This window comes from Aedes albopictus, chromosome 3 (genome assembly GCF_035046485.1).
Source record: "Aedes albopictus strain Foshan chromosome 3, AalbF5, whole genome shotgun sequence".
Taxonomy (NCBI): Eukaryota; Metazoa; Arthropoda; class Insecta; order Diptera; family Culicidae; genus Aedes; species Aedes albopictus.
Genome location: NC_085138.1, coordinates 114,321,669 through 114,335,698, shown reverse-complemented (window position 1 = coordinate 114,335,698; position 14,030 = coordinate 114,321,669). Strand labels below are relative to the sequence as shown.

The following is a 14,030-nucleotide window of genomic DNA, read 5'->3' as shown; positions in this document are numbered from 1 at the left end:
TATTGTGCAGAAATAATGAATTGAAAACCATGTGTTTTTTGTGGCAGGCAGGAAAGGTACGGGGCGAAATGGACACCCATCGGGGCATAATGGACACCCCTGCATATTTTAAGCTGTATCTTTGAGAATATCGACCAGTTAAGTAATTTGCCAACGGAGATCAATACCACAGATATAATACTCCATCTTAGACGAGTTTACATAACTTCAAAGTTAATTAAATAAATTTTGGGCTGAAATAATCGGATTGAATATTTTCAAACTCTCTAAAACGCCTAACAGTATGCAACGCGCGTACATCCATTCATAATTGCCAGTGTTCATTTCGCCCCGAATAGACTACAACATTGAAATTGCTATTTTCAGTGTGTTCTGATCAGAAATATAATACTTCATCCATTGCTAAATCTACGTATGCATGTAGATAAGCTAACAATTCACTTGTTTGTATGGTTGACACACTCAATCACTCGTAATACCTTATTTGCTACTGCTTCGAAATTATAAGAAATCCACCATATGAAAAACATACTTCAATTTCAACGATATTTTGATTATTTTGAAGGAATATAAATGGTACTTTCGAAAAATAGAACTATGACTTGTTCCTTTACACTTATGCATTGAAAGTTTTACATTAAAGTCAACAGTTTCGGTAAAAACAGGGGTGTCCATTTCGCCCCGGGTGTCCATTATGCCCCTAATCCCCCTAATCATATCCAAAAGAATAAACGCAGGCGATGGGGACAATGTTTTCCATGAGTGTTGGTATTTTTGCCGCATACTACTTGAGAGACAAGTATAGAGCCCAAAATCAATTTCAAAAGGTCATTTTGTAAATTAGTAAGATGTTAGCGAAACATACTTCTTTAAACGTTCTAACCAAATCGTTACTATCATTTTTCTGGTTTTACAAAATTGCCCAGCTGGATGTCTGGGTTTATTTTTGGGAAATAGAATGTTAATGGGACAAATATTGTAAATGAAGAAATTAAAATATAGAAAGAACTTTTTATTTGGTTGGTATTATTTTGCTGCTCCTTACAAAATGAAACGGATGAAAAAATAGAAACATTTGGAAGCTATCCTCATTACTTTGGATCGATTTGGTTGAATGCGTTTCCGTGAGATGATTTTCATTGAGGCGATCCGGGACCCTACCAAACAGTCAGATCTACCATAGCATAGGCTAGAATAAGACCGGTCAACATATATCATTTTCGCCCATTCTCGATCAATGCTGAAAGAAAAGGAAATTCAGGAAACCTTGGAAGTTCAAGTATATAAATGAAATGTATACTTTTCTGAGAGATGGATCAGGACTTAGTTGACTTTCGACCAGACGCACATTAAATTTGTTACTAGCGTTGCTAGGCATACCGTTCACGGTTGTTATGCCTGAAACGTTGTCCGCCGTATGCGAAGAGTTGTTCAATGATTTAGATCAATGATGCAGTATTTTGCCAAAATGAGAGGAGCAATTCGCAGCTATGTTGATTCGCCAAACAAGGAGCGTGCATTTTTCTACTCTTTAGTTTTAAGATCAAAGCAACGAAATGCAAAGTGTGGGAACCGCGTCTGCTATGCACGAGAGTATATAATAGACTGACTGCGCTGCTGCGCACAATGCGGTGCGGAGCCTATAGTGTGACACAATGTGGGTGGATATATGGCACGCAAAATGAGTGTACTGCATAAAGGTGAACGGTTAAGACACTCGTCACCACATCTCCCTTTCTTTAATCTAAATTTATTTCATAGTCCAACTAACGCTTTGAGCCGTCAAATAAAGTTGAGCACTCTCAAAACAACTTTGATTCATGAACCCCATATAATTAATCAACAACTCGATTCGATATAAATTTCCAATGAAAAATAATGACACTCCGGGTTCTTCAATGACTACACTGATCAGTACTTACAAGCAAGCCTCTTGAAAATTCTGATGTATAAATTTATTTAAATTAGTCTTCTACTACTCATAAATACTTTAGATTTTCAGTACACCTGTCCCTTCTCTTTTTACCTTCCATCTTACCCTTTTTTTTTGTTTGCTGTAACCACCGTAGATCAGTGTGCTCTCGAATCTCAATAGTTTCAATAACAATCATTGTAAGATTGAAATTTCGTTTTTATTTATAACACGCATATCATTGAATTCATAACCAACAAATCTTTATAGTTTGATGACCTATTCAGGTATCTATGCCTACATCTAATTCATTATCTCTCATAGTGTTTATAACGAAACACAATTTATCGAAACACTGCTCGGCACTTGCGTTACAATGAAACAATCCCAAAACTTTTTTTTTCTTCGTATCACTTTTTTTCACATTTTCTTGTTACTCCTGTCATTTAATAAATCTAACTACCTCTATATTTTTCTCCATGTATTAATCATAACGAAATCTGTATCTGTATGGACTGCTTGTGAGATATTGGTCTGATAATTTTGCTAATATTCTTCACATTTTACTACGTTTGTTTAAAAATATCAGATAAAGTATTTTCTCTCCACGTATACTGCTGCCATAAGCATTCTTAGCGTTTGGAGAATGATGACTCCAATAATGACCTCTTATTCCACTTATCATAGACCATCTGCGAATATTTTTTTCTAATATCGACTTCCTCGTGGACCTCCGCACGAACTACTAATTTTATTATTTTATGGTGACATGAATGAAGACTTTGGACCCGGACAGCAATTGAAAGCGACACAATGAACGTTAAGTGCACTTGCCGGTGATGTATCTCTATTTTGCTGTTGAACGTTATCTTCGGTTATTATTTGTACAATTTCAGGTACTGTATTTGTATCTTGTAACATAGTTTACAGCAACGCATTTATTAACCCGGGAGCGGTTGCGTCGTGTACTGAATACACGCACCAAGAAAAACGCTCGCATGTGGTACACAGCGTGAGCGGGGAGTCGCTGCAGGTAGTCAAAGACGCGACTGCTCGAGGGTTAATCTCATGAGTGCAATCTGTTATTCTTTTCCGGTTCCGTTCGTTTAGATTTTCCAAGGTAAGTGGAATACACTACCACTATTTCGACTCAATCTCTTAGTGAATTTAATCACAACGCTTTTTTTTTTGCTGTTTCCTAGTGGATTTATTTACAATTCCAAACAGTGAATCTAATCACAAAACCTCAATGAGCCATTTTCCGAACTACAGGTCTTAGGACACCGCGCCACCTCCTATCAAAATTTCATTTATAAAATCGACTCGTCAAAATGGACTTAATGTTCAAATGAACACTGGTATGGCTACTTCAACAATTTCAACAGCGTGTGCACATATAGTTGCCCAAAGCTTTCAACTGATGTGTTTTGAGACATACATCGGCAAATGACGCTTCCCAATAACATCCAAGCGCATCACTTCATTTGTCACTCTTGTTGCTTACATCGTCACAACGATTTATCTGGTCATTTTCACATCGATTAGATTTCAATTGAAAGTTTCAAGATGCTTGTTTGCAACATGTTTCAAGGGTAAACTACACACTCAGTTTTATTCCGCGAGCTCGGCTGTTCAAACCTTGGTTTCTGAGTTTTAACTGAGATTCAGCTAACAAGACGGTAGGTTGCTTGGCAACAGGGCGTGTTATACTGATTTTCGACATTTATAAGCTGAGATCTCAACAAAACATTTAACCGACTATTCAGATGTGCAAATCTCGGCATTTGTAAACCGAGATTCAGCTTTGTACATAATGTTCTGTTGTTACGCTGATTAATCGTGTAATTACAGAGGAATTCATTCGTGATTGAATGAAACTGCAGGAGCGTGTGAGTGTGGAACAAAGTGACGAAACGCTGCAGGGATGTTGTTTCATCGATGACGAGAACTATGTGACAAGGCGATAATGACAGCATGTTGTTTCCATAGAAGATTGGAAGCATTATGTTCAATTGGCTATAAAAACTACAATTGTATTGTCATTGTAGTACCCGGATTTCTTACGACCCATTTTAAGACATAATCCGTAATTTACTCAACGAAGATCTGAGATAGAATTCCACTCTCGAGAAACTCACAAAAATGTCAGTCAAAAGTTATAATAATGCTTTAAAAAGCTGAGCTATCAGTAGGCTTAAAATCTTGCCTTGATAATAAAATAATATATTTTCTATACAAATCAAATAAAAATGGGAGAATATTTCCTCTATTATCAAATATTCTAGGCATTCTCATAGAGTTTAATCGAAGTGCTTTTCTTTGTCAGAATAGTTTTTTTTTTCTTTGCGCTCTTCAACATTTACTATGTTAGTGAATTTAATCACAACTCTCCTTTAGCTTAGTCATTCAGTGAATTTAATCACAGTTATTTATATGTACTATCAGTGGCTGGGCCATTTGCTTTCCACCACTCTAGTGAATTAAATCACATCTCTTTTTGTTGTCTGCAAGTGAACCAAATAGCAACATCCTCTATGTATACTCTCAGTGAATTTAATCACAGCTCTTATAATGCACACAGTATCAATACCTTTCGCAACTTTTTTTTTTTCAGTGTATTTAATAACATTTCTACCTGTACTTACATAGTGAATTTAATCACAATGCCTTTTTGCACTTTTGTTGGTTTGCACACAGAAGATTTCTTACGTTTCCAGTGAATTTAATCACAGAGCAATAAAACGTACCCCCCTTTGAATTATTGCTTATTTATGCTGATTTTTATTCGACATATGACAGCGAACTAGCTTTGTATCGTTCAGAAAATTCTTTAGAAATGCCTTGAGGACAAACGCTTTGACATCCCGCTTCATGCACTTCAACTTCAAACGCACAAATCTCAAGAGGCAAGCTTCACACAATAGTGCATTTTATTATTCTGTTCCTCCTCACTTGTAATAAGCTTAAAATAAGAAGATCAGGTGCGCTGCTTTTGTTTACAAAGAGATTTGTGCCCTCGAAAACGTGAGTAGGTGCCAAAGTCGGCCATTGTGGCGGCCATTTTGGGTTTCTAACAAGTCTGTCCTTAAATATCACAACTTGAAGCATTGTTCATGGCATGAGACAGTATTATGTGAACAACTGTATTAGAAATCGTAAAAATTGCACGATGAATCGACGCTAATATGTGCACTTTTGAAAGACAATTCACGCATCAAACAGAGGCTTCACAACCTGAAGCATTACTATAGTACACTAGTCAACGGACAACACACAGAATATGCAGTGGCCCTGAGAAAAAAATTCCCATTAGACTTCCGAGCCTTTCCCGACTGTAATAGTAATCGAATAGTTCAGAGGGAACATAATATGCTTCCGCGACTGGCGGTAGCACCAACTGCACGACAACGAAGCCCACACTTTTTGTTTCCTTTGTTGAATGTGGCTATAGCCCAAAGATGGTGTCGTAACGTTATAGATTAGAAATTGCGGTATGATTTGGACTTGTTTCTCGGTTTAGCTAATGTGATTTAATCATTGATGAAACGCTAATGACTAGCTCAAGACATGATGTAAACAATGTACCTTAGCAAAGCACTGTCATACTGGTCCGTGTGCGATATAAAAACCGGCAACATATTCATTCTACTAGATAACAAATTATTATTTAAATTTTCTTTATGCACGATCAATTCAAGTAATTAAAATAAAAATTGAACAAACAATGCTACAATACTTGTGTTGAGTTAAATACATAACTTCTGAATCAACTAAATTAAATGCATCCCGGTTTCAAAGACTATTTGAAATTACACTATACGAACACGGTACATGAAGCATATTCTAAACTATTGCATCTGAATGTAATGTTTCAAAACCATCGTAAGAGATCAAAATTTAATATGAATAATCAGTCACTAGTCGTCAAAATATACAATAATCTCAGTGTTTGGTAGGTGCTATAAGATGGCAGGATGCGATGGGCGGGACTTGTTGTTGATGTGCCAGAAAGCTATTTCCAGTGAATTTAATCACATCTCAAGCGAATTCAAACACAACAACGCTGCTTCAAGTGAATTGAATCACATTATCTATAGGTTTTTTTTCTGATCATCCCCAAACAAATAGACTTACGTTTTCATTTTCTTATAAACTGAGGCAGCTCACTCAATAACAACAATGCGCCAATGCTTGAGATTCGAAACAGAATTCATATAGACAAAACTGTTAACAGCATTCAATTTCTTGAAAAGATTCTGCCATGTTTTGCGAAGTTCGTAAAATGCATATTTTCTATCTTTTCAACCCGAACACGATCAGAAATATGAACCGAAACCTTCAAAAGGTATATCGTGATGAATATCCTCCAGTACTTAGGGAAAAACATAAATAACTGACAATGTACATACCTTCTTGTGCAGGACTACGCTGAAAACAAATACATTTTGTATTCACCTGGCTACCAGAGTGAAATCAATAATCAAATAGAAATGCCGCAAAAGCCATCAGCAATCAGGCAAACAGCGTTTTCCATCACCACACCAATGCATCCGCGCTTTTTTTTCTTTCCCCTTTTGTTTGTTTAGCAAACCTTTTCACCGGCTTAGCTACACAACACAATGACTACTGATCAGTGACGAAATCTTCTTTGTTCTAGCCCATGCGAGAAAAATCAAGGTCAGCGGCTGCACACAGAACTGCTTCAAAGCAGCGTCACCAACAGCAACACTAGTTTCGTTTCACTTCATTTTTCTTACCATTTAGCAAAATTTGCAACATAATAATTAATCACCCATAAATTATTTATCACAAATGCCCATTTTGAACATTATTTTCTTTCATATTCGGCTCACTTTTATTTTGCTTTATTACTTTCTTTTTTTTCAGCCCACGCACGGCGGAAAGCCTTTTTTTCTTTCATCGCCGTTCTTTCATCATTAACAAAATAAATATTTTTTTTTTTATAATCATCAATATCACCGAAATAACACGAAGTAATTGATCTGCTGATCAAACCACTAGCTAGCTTATGCGTTTTGTTTTTCTCCTCGTCGCCACTTGTGGGAACCGCGTCTGCTATGCACGAGAGTATATAATAGACTGACTGCGCTGCTGCGCACAATGCGGTGCGGAGCCTATAGTGTGACACAATGTGGGTGGATATATGGCACGCAAAATGAGTGTACTGCATAAAGGTGAACGGTTAAGACACTCGTCACCACACAAAGGATATTTTGAAGACTGCTTACGATAAAATACACCTTCAGGTTCAACAAAGTTCAGAATAAGTTCCGAACGTAACATTCTGGCTGCCTTAGGGACTCACACTGAACTTGATCGGAACTTCACACTAAAGTTCAAGCAGGGCTAATAAATTGCCACTTAAACAGTTGGCAGGTTGCTTAAGATGCTCCTTGGAACATGTTGGGAACGTTCATTTCAAAGTTCACGGAACGAACTGCATTTCAGTAGTTTGATATTCCGAGAAAGCATTAATTGTTATTACAGTAAATAATAATTTATGGCGCATTTAAAAATAGCTGAATAGATGACAATTTTGAATTTAACTAATAAGACGCAAAATGGTGCAAAAAGCGTGTGTATTATGATTCCTTGTCTAATTTAATGCTGTTCGAGCAAATCTTACTTACTGCTACGTGTACTCTTGACTCGTTTGTGACAAGAGTGTTACTTGGGATACTTGTTGGATAATTGTAATCGCTTTTTTGATACTTCTTTGGCTACTTGTCGGGTAGTGAACAATATAGACTTGAATGTACCAAAAAACTTTGTCTTGGTTTTTTGGTTTGTCTGCAAGTTTTGTTTCTGATTTTGGATGATAATGGGTAAGTTTCGAGGGTGAATTTTTTTATTTTTCTTTTGTTTTTGCCACTTCACCAACCACTAACATGGCGTCTAGACACTGTGTAGAAAAATGCTTAAGGATTCTTTCGTATAACTCAGGAAGAACCTTGTAAAAACCTCGGGAGAAATTCAAAGAGAAGTCTCCGAAGGATTCCTGGAATAGGACGAGATGACTCTTTGAACGAATTCAGGGAGAAAATTCCTGAGAAATCCCGGGAGGAATCAATGAAGGAATTCAGGGAGAAAATTCCTAAAAATCCCGGAAGAAATCAATTAAGGAATCCGTGGAAAATCCTTTACAGTATCATGGAGCAATCTGTGGAGGATTTTCGAGAGGAATCGCTGAAAAGAACCCAAGAAGATACACGACATCAATCCCTAAAAGAATCTTGGAATCCCGGCAGAAATCCTTGAAAGTATCCAACTAAGAATCTCGGTAGAAATCTCTAATAAAATCCCTAACGGAAAACAGGAGAAATCTCTAACGAAAATTCCGGGGCAGTGTGTTAGGTTCGTGAGTGCAAACTTTTTAAAGGGTGATAGAGGACCATAAATGGCGAAAAAAATTGTTCTACGCATATGGTCAAATCTCAACCGTTACGTAGTTATTGAACTTTCCATGTTCTTGGTCAAACTTATCGCAGTTTTTTTTACCCTTATTCGAAAGATTATTGAATTTTCTATCAAATGGCATCTTTGAATCGATTGTTTTAATTAAAATGCTAAGTTTTCCAGAGCAAAAAGCTCAAAAGTAGGTAGTGTGTTTTAATTTGTTTTTGTCATTTATCTTTGAAAAATGCGTACTAATTTAAAATTCTTTCTCAGGCAAAGTTGTGGCCCCTGTTTCACTCTACAATTCGTTCTTTGACATCAAAATTCTATCTGTAATAGTTTTCTTGCAATTTTGATTTAAACATCGCATTTCAGATCATAAATTTGCAACTGTCAAGGCAACCACTTTTTTGCGCACTGTGCCGCACATTTAAATCAAAATTGCAAGAAAACGATAAGAGCTAGAAGTTTGATGTCAAAGAACGAATTGAAGAGTGAAACAGGGGCCACAACTTTGATCGAGAAAGAATTTTAAATTATTAGGCATTTTTCAAAGATAATTGACACACACTTATTAAAACACACTACTTTCGAGCTATTTGCTCTAAAAACTTAGTTATTTAACTAAACCAATCGATTCAAAGATGCAATTTGATAGAAAATTCAATAATCTTTCGTACATACATACATACATACATTTATTTGTTCAACATCAAGTCAAGTCACGCTCCACCTGGTCCGCCCATCGTGCTCTCTGCGCTCCACGCCTTCTTGTGCCAACCGGATCCGTTGCAAACACCAGCTTTGCAGGGTTGTTTCCGGCATTCTTGCAACATGCCCTGCCCAACGTATCCTTCCGGCTTTGGCCATCTTCTGGATGCTGGGTTCGCCGTAAAGTGCAGCGAGCTCGTGGTTCATTCTTCTCCGCCACACACCGTTCTCCTGCACACCGCCGAAGATCGTTCTTAGCACGCGTCGCTCGAAAACTCCGAGTGCTTGCAGGTCCTCCTCGAGCATGGTCCATGTCTCGTGCCCGTAGAGGATCACCGGTCTTATCGGCGTTTTGTAAATGGTGCATTTGGTGCAAGGGTGAATCTTTTTCGACCGCAGTTTCTTCTGGAGCCCGTAGTAGGCCCGACTTCCGCTGATGATGCGCCTCCGAATTTCTCGGCTCACGTTGTTGTCAGCCGTCAGTAAGGATCCGAGGTAGACGAATTCCTCCACCACCTCGAAAGTATCCCCGTCTATCGTAACATTACTACCCAGACGGATCGGGTCGTTTTCGGTTCCGCCTACCAGCATGTACTTTGTTTTTGAGGCATTCACCACCAGTCCGACCTTTGCTGCTTCGCGTTTCAGGCGGGTGTACAGTTCTGCCACCGTTCCAAATGTTCTAGCGATAATGTCCATGTCGTCCGCAAAGCACACTTACCGGATTTTGTGAAAATCGTTCCCCGGCTGTTGTGCCCGGCTCGTCGCATCACACCTTCCAGCGCGATGTTGAAGAGTAGACATGAGAGTCCGTCACCGTGTCGCAGTCCCCGGCGAGATACGAATGAACTGGATAGTTCACCCGAAACCCTTACGCAGTTTTGCATACCGTCCATCGTTGCTTTAATCAGTCTAGTCAGCTTCCCAGGAAAGCCGTTTTCGTCCTTGATTTTCCATAGCTCTGCGCGGTCGATACTATCGTATGCCGCTTTGAAGTCGATGAACAGATGGTGCGTTGGGACCTGGTATTCACGGCATTTCTGGAGGATTTGCCGTACGGTAAAGATCTGGTCCGTTGTCGACCGGCCGTCGATGAAGCCGGCTTGATAACTTCCCACGAACTCATTTGTTTTAGGTGACAGACGACGGAAGATGATCTGGGATAGCACTTTGTAGTCAGCATTCAAAATAGTGATCGCCCTGAAGTTCTCACATTCCAAATGGTCGCCTTTCTTGTGAATGGGGCAGATTACCCCTTCCTTCCACTCCTCCGGTAGCTGATCGGTTTCCCAGATCCTGACTATCAGCCGATGCAGACAGGTGGCCAACTTTTCTGGGCCCATCTTGATGAGTTCAGCTGCGATACCATCCTTGCCAGCTGCTTTGTCGGTTTTGAGCTGGTGAATGGCATCCTTAACTTCCCTCAGCGTGGGAGTTGGTTCATTTCCGTCCTCCGCTGCACTGGCGTCGTCGTTCCTTCCGTTGCCGTGGGCTCCCGTACCTACGTTCTCCACGCCGTTCAGGTGCTGATCGAAGTGCTGCTTCCACCTTTCGATCACCTCACATCCGTCCGTCAAGAGGCCTCCGTCTTTATCCCTGCATATTTCGGCTCGCGGCACGAAGCCGTTGCGTGATGCGTTGAGCTTCTGATAGAACTTCCGTGTTTCTTGGGAACGGCACAGCAGTTCCATTTCTCCACACTCCGCTTCTTCCAGGCGGCGCTTTTTCTCCCGAAAGAGGCGGGTCTGCTGTTTCCGCTTCTGTTTGTAACGTTCCACGTTCTGTCGAGTCTCTTGCTGCAGCATTACCGCCCTCGCTGCGTTCTTCTCCTCCAAAACCGTTCTGCACTCTTCGTCGAACCATTCGTTACGTCGATTCCGTTCCACGTACCCGATGGTGCTCTCGGCTGCGTCGTTGATGGCTACTTTCACTGTACTCCAGCAGTCCTCTAGAGGGGCCTCATCGAGCTCGCCTTCGTTTGGCAACGCGGCTTCGAGATTCTGCGCGTATGCTGAGGCGACATCCGGTTGCTTCAGTCGCTCTAGGTTGTACCGTGGCGGTCGCCGGTACCGTACATTGTTGATGACGGAGAGTTTTGGGCGCAGTTTGACCATCACCAGATAGTGGTCGGAGTCGATGTTGGCGCCACGATAGGTCCTGACGTCGATAATGTCGGAGAAGTGCCGTCCGTCAATCAGAACGTGGTCGATTTGAGATTCCGTCTGCTGTGGTGATCTCCAGGTGTAACGATAAGGGAGGCTGTGTTGGAAAAAGGTGCTACGTATGGCCATATTTTTGGAGGCGGCGAAATCAATGAGTCGTAGGCCGTTTTCGTTTGTCTGCTGGTGGGCGCTGAACTTACCAATCGTCGGTCTGAATTCCTCCTCCTGGCCTACCTGAGCGTTCAAATCTCCTATGATGATTTTGACGTCGTGGCTTGGGCAGCGATCGTACTCGCGTTCGAGCTGCGCGTAAAATGCGTCCTTGTCCTTGTCAGTACTTCCGGAGTGTGAGCTGTGCACGTTTATTATGCTGAAGTTGAAGAATCGGCCCTTGATCCTCAACCTGCACATTCTTTCGTCGATCGGCCACCAACCGATCACGCGCCTCTGCATATCACCCATCACGATGAAAGCTGTTCCCAGCTCGCGTGTGTTGCCGCAGCTCTGGTAGATGGTATGATTACCTCTAAACGTTCGCACCATGGATCCTGTCCAACACACCTGCTGCAGCGCTACGATGCCGAATCCGCGGTCCTTCAGTAGATCGGCGAGTATCCGGGTGCTCCCAATGAAGTTGAGAGATCGGCAGTTCCACGTACCGAGTTTCCAATCGCTTTTTGTTCGCTAGGGTCGTTGCCGTTGGTCTCGGTTCGTATTATTCTGTTGCTGATTTTCCGTTACAATGGTTTTTTTACGGCTGGCTCGTAGGGCCTGACACCAACCCCCTACTTTCCGGAGGACCGTAGTGCACAGTTGAGCTTAGAGTCCTTCCCTGGCACTCGGACGTAGATCAGCCGCCCCTAACATGGGGATCAGACGCTGTTGTGAGCCGCTCCTCCTGGAGACCAGACGCTCAGGTTTGCCGAAGCAAACCCCCCCCCTTCCCTGTCAGCCTACGACCAAAGTTCCCATCGGGGATGGTTACCCGATCTTCCCTAAGGTTGCTCATAGTTTCCGGCCGTTACCGCGTGGAGGTAGGGATAGGAGTTGCTGGGCAGAGGCTAGTGGATCACAATGGGATCTGAATTGCGCAGCATACCCAGCCTTTACCGTGCCAATAATCTTTCGTATAAGGGTAAAAAAACTGCGATAAGTTTGACCATTTTGAAGTTATAGCCAGTTAAGGCAATAATAATCAAACACATGGAAAGTTCAATAACTACGTAACGGTTGAGATTTGATCATACGCGTAGAACAATTTTTTTCACCATTTATGGTCCTCTATCACCTTATTAAAAAGTTTGCACTCACGCTCCTAACACCCTGTATAATAAGAAATATCAAATACTCTTCCAGTAGTTTTGGTAACCCGTAGTTAGTTATGCTACGTTACTCTATGACATGGATATGACTACCGCTACGAGTGCTGACCTGAAGTTCTCCGCTTCCGAGTAGTTTAGTTGATCTGGATTATCCAGAAAGAATTTTGAAACTACTAATACAATTACAAGGGGGTAAATGATTTAAATTTGGATATAGGGTAGGTATTACAGTCGATAGCGAAACTCATCAAAATAATGACTGTAGATGCCAAGGACTTAATTTCAGGGCAACTTGGTCGATATCAGTTTTCAAGATGGTCTAGTAGTATTAGTTGATTGTGCAACGTCATTCTATATAGCGAATTTCATTATTGTTACGAGTGTAGATTAGAAGTTCTGCCCCTCAGAGTAGTATGGGTGATCTGGAACATCCCAAATGAACCTTGTAATGGTTCTTAAAATTCCAAGAGGCTCGTGTATAATTGCTGAATATGTGTTGCTAGAATTTATAGCAAATATACATGTAGATGTCAAGAACTAAACTAAAGAATATTTTGGATAACCTTGAATGTACATAATAATATATATTAGTCTTAAAAGTTCCTGTAATATTGGTTGATTATATAACGTTACTCTGTATAGCGGATGAGACTACTGTTACGAGTATAGATCTGAAGTTGTAAACTCCAAGTTACTTTAGATGACCTACATAGTCCTAATAATGTAAATTAATAGCTTCAGAGTTTCCAAAAGATTCGCAGATGGCAGTACATAGGGTCTGGGACCATTTGGGCAGGAGCACCTATTTTGGGCACTTGCTGCTGTAACTCAGTCAGTTTTCAGCCAATTGACTTAAGTTTTGGAATACTATAAGATACGCAGTATCTAGCCATGAACAAAATTTCATATCAATTGATTTAAAATTGACCGAGTTATAGCAGCAAGTGCCCAAAATAGGTGCTCCTGCCCAAATGGTCCCAGACCCTACATTATAACATGTTACAATTTGTTGCTAAAACGAACAAAATTACTCCTGTCGATTTGAAGAACTAAATTTCAGAACAGTTTAATTCTCCTAGAGTATCCCAAGGTATAGAAAAGTGTTCCATATTCATAAAGAAGGCTTCTCAAACACGTATGCATGTAAACCATACCCTAAATCAGCATTCAATATTGCTGATGTATCAATTATTCTATTTTTTCCTAACTTGTTTGTGTTCAGAGCCTTCCGGCCCCCATAGGGAGTGCTGCAGTGCAGAGCTTTACTTGAGAAAATTTTCAGCCTCATTGAAGCACAGTACGAGGCATTTTCATATTTCCTGGACTGAGATCATTACTGTAATTCGACTGGTTCAATATTTATGTAATTTGCAATTTATGTTGTCTACCTAGAATAGATGGTGTACTTTCGGAATAAGTAATAAAAATGTAAGTCGATGTTCAGTCGGTCCTTTCTAGTCTATTTCTGATATTTGCTGCTTATGTTTGGTACGGCAGGACACTAGA

At 40.4% G+C, this 14,030-nt stretch overlaps 1 protein-coding gene across 7 annotated transcripts in view; it reads left to right on the top strand.

Annotated features, from left to right (window-relative positions):
- Positions 1-14,030, top strand: part of LOC109409584 (maternal protein pumilio) — a 310,089-nt gene that overhangs the window by 32,565 nt on the left and 263,494 nt on the right. The gene's annotated exons all lie outside the window — the stretch shown is intronic.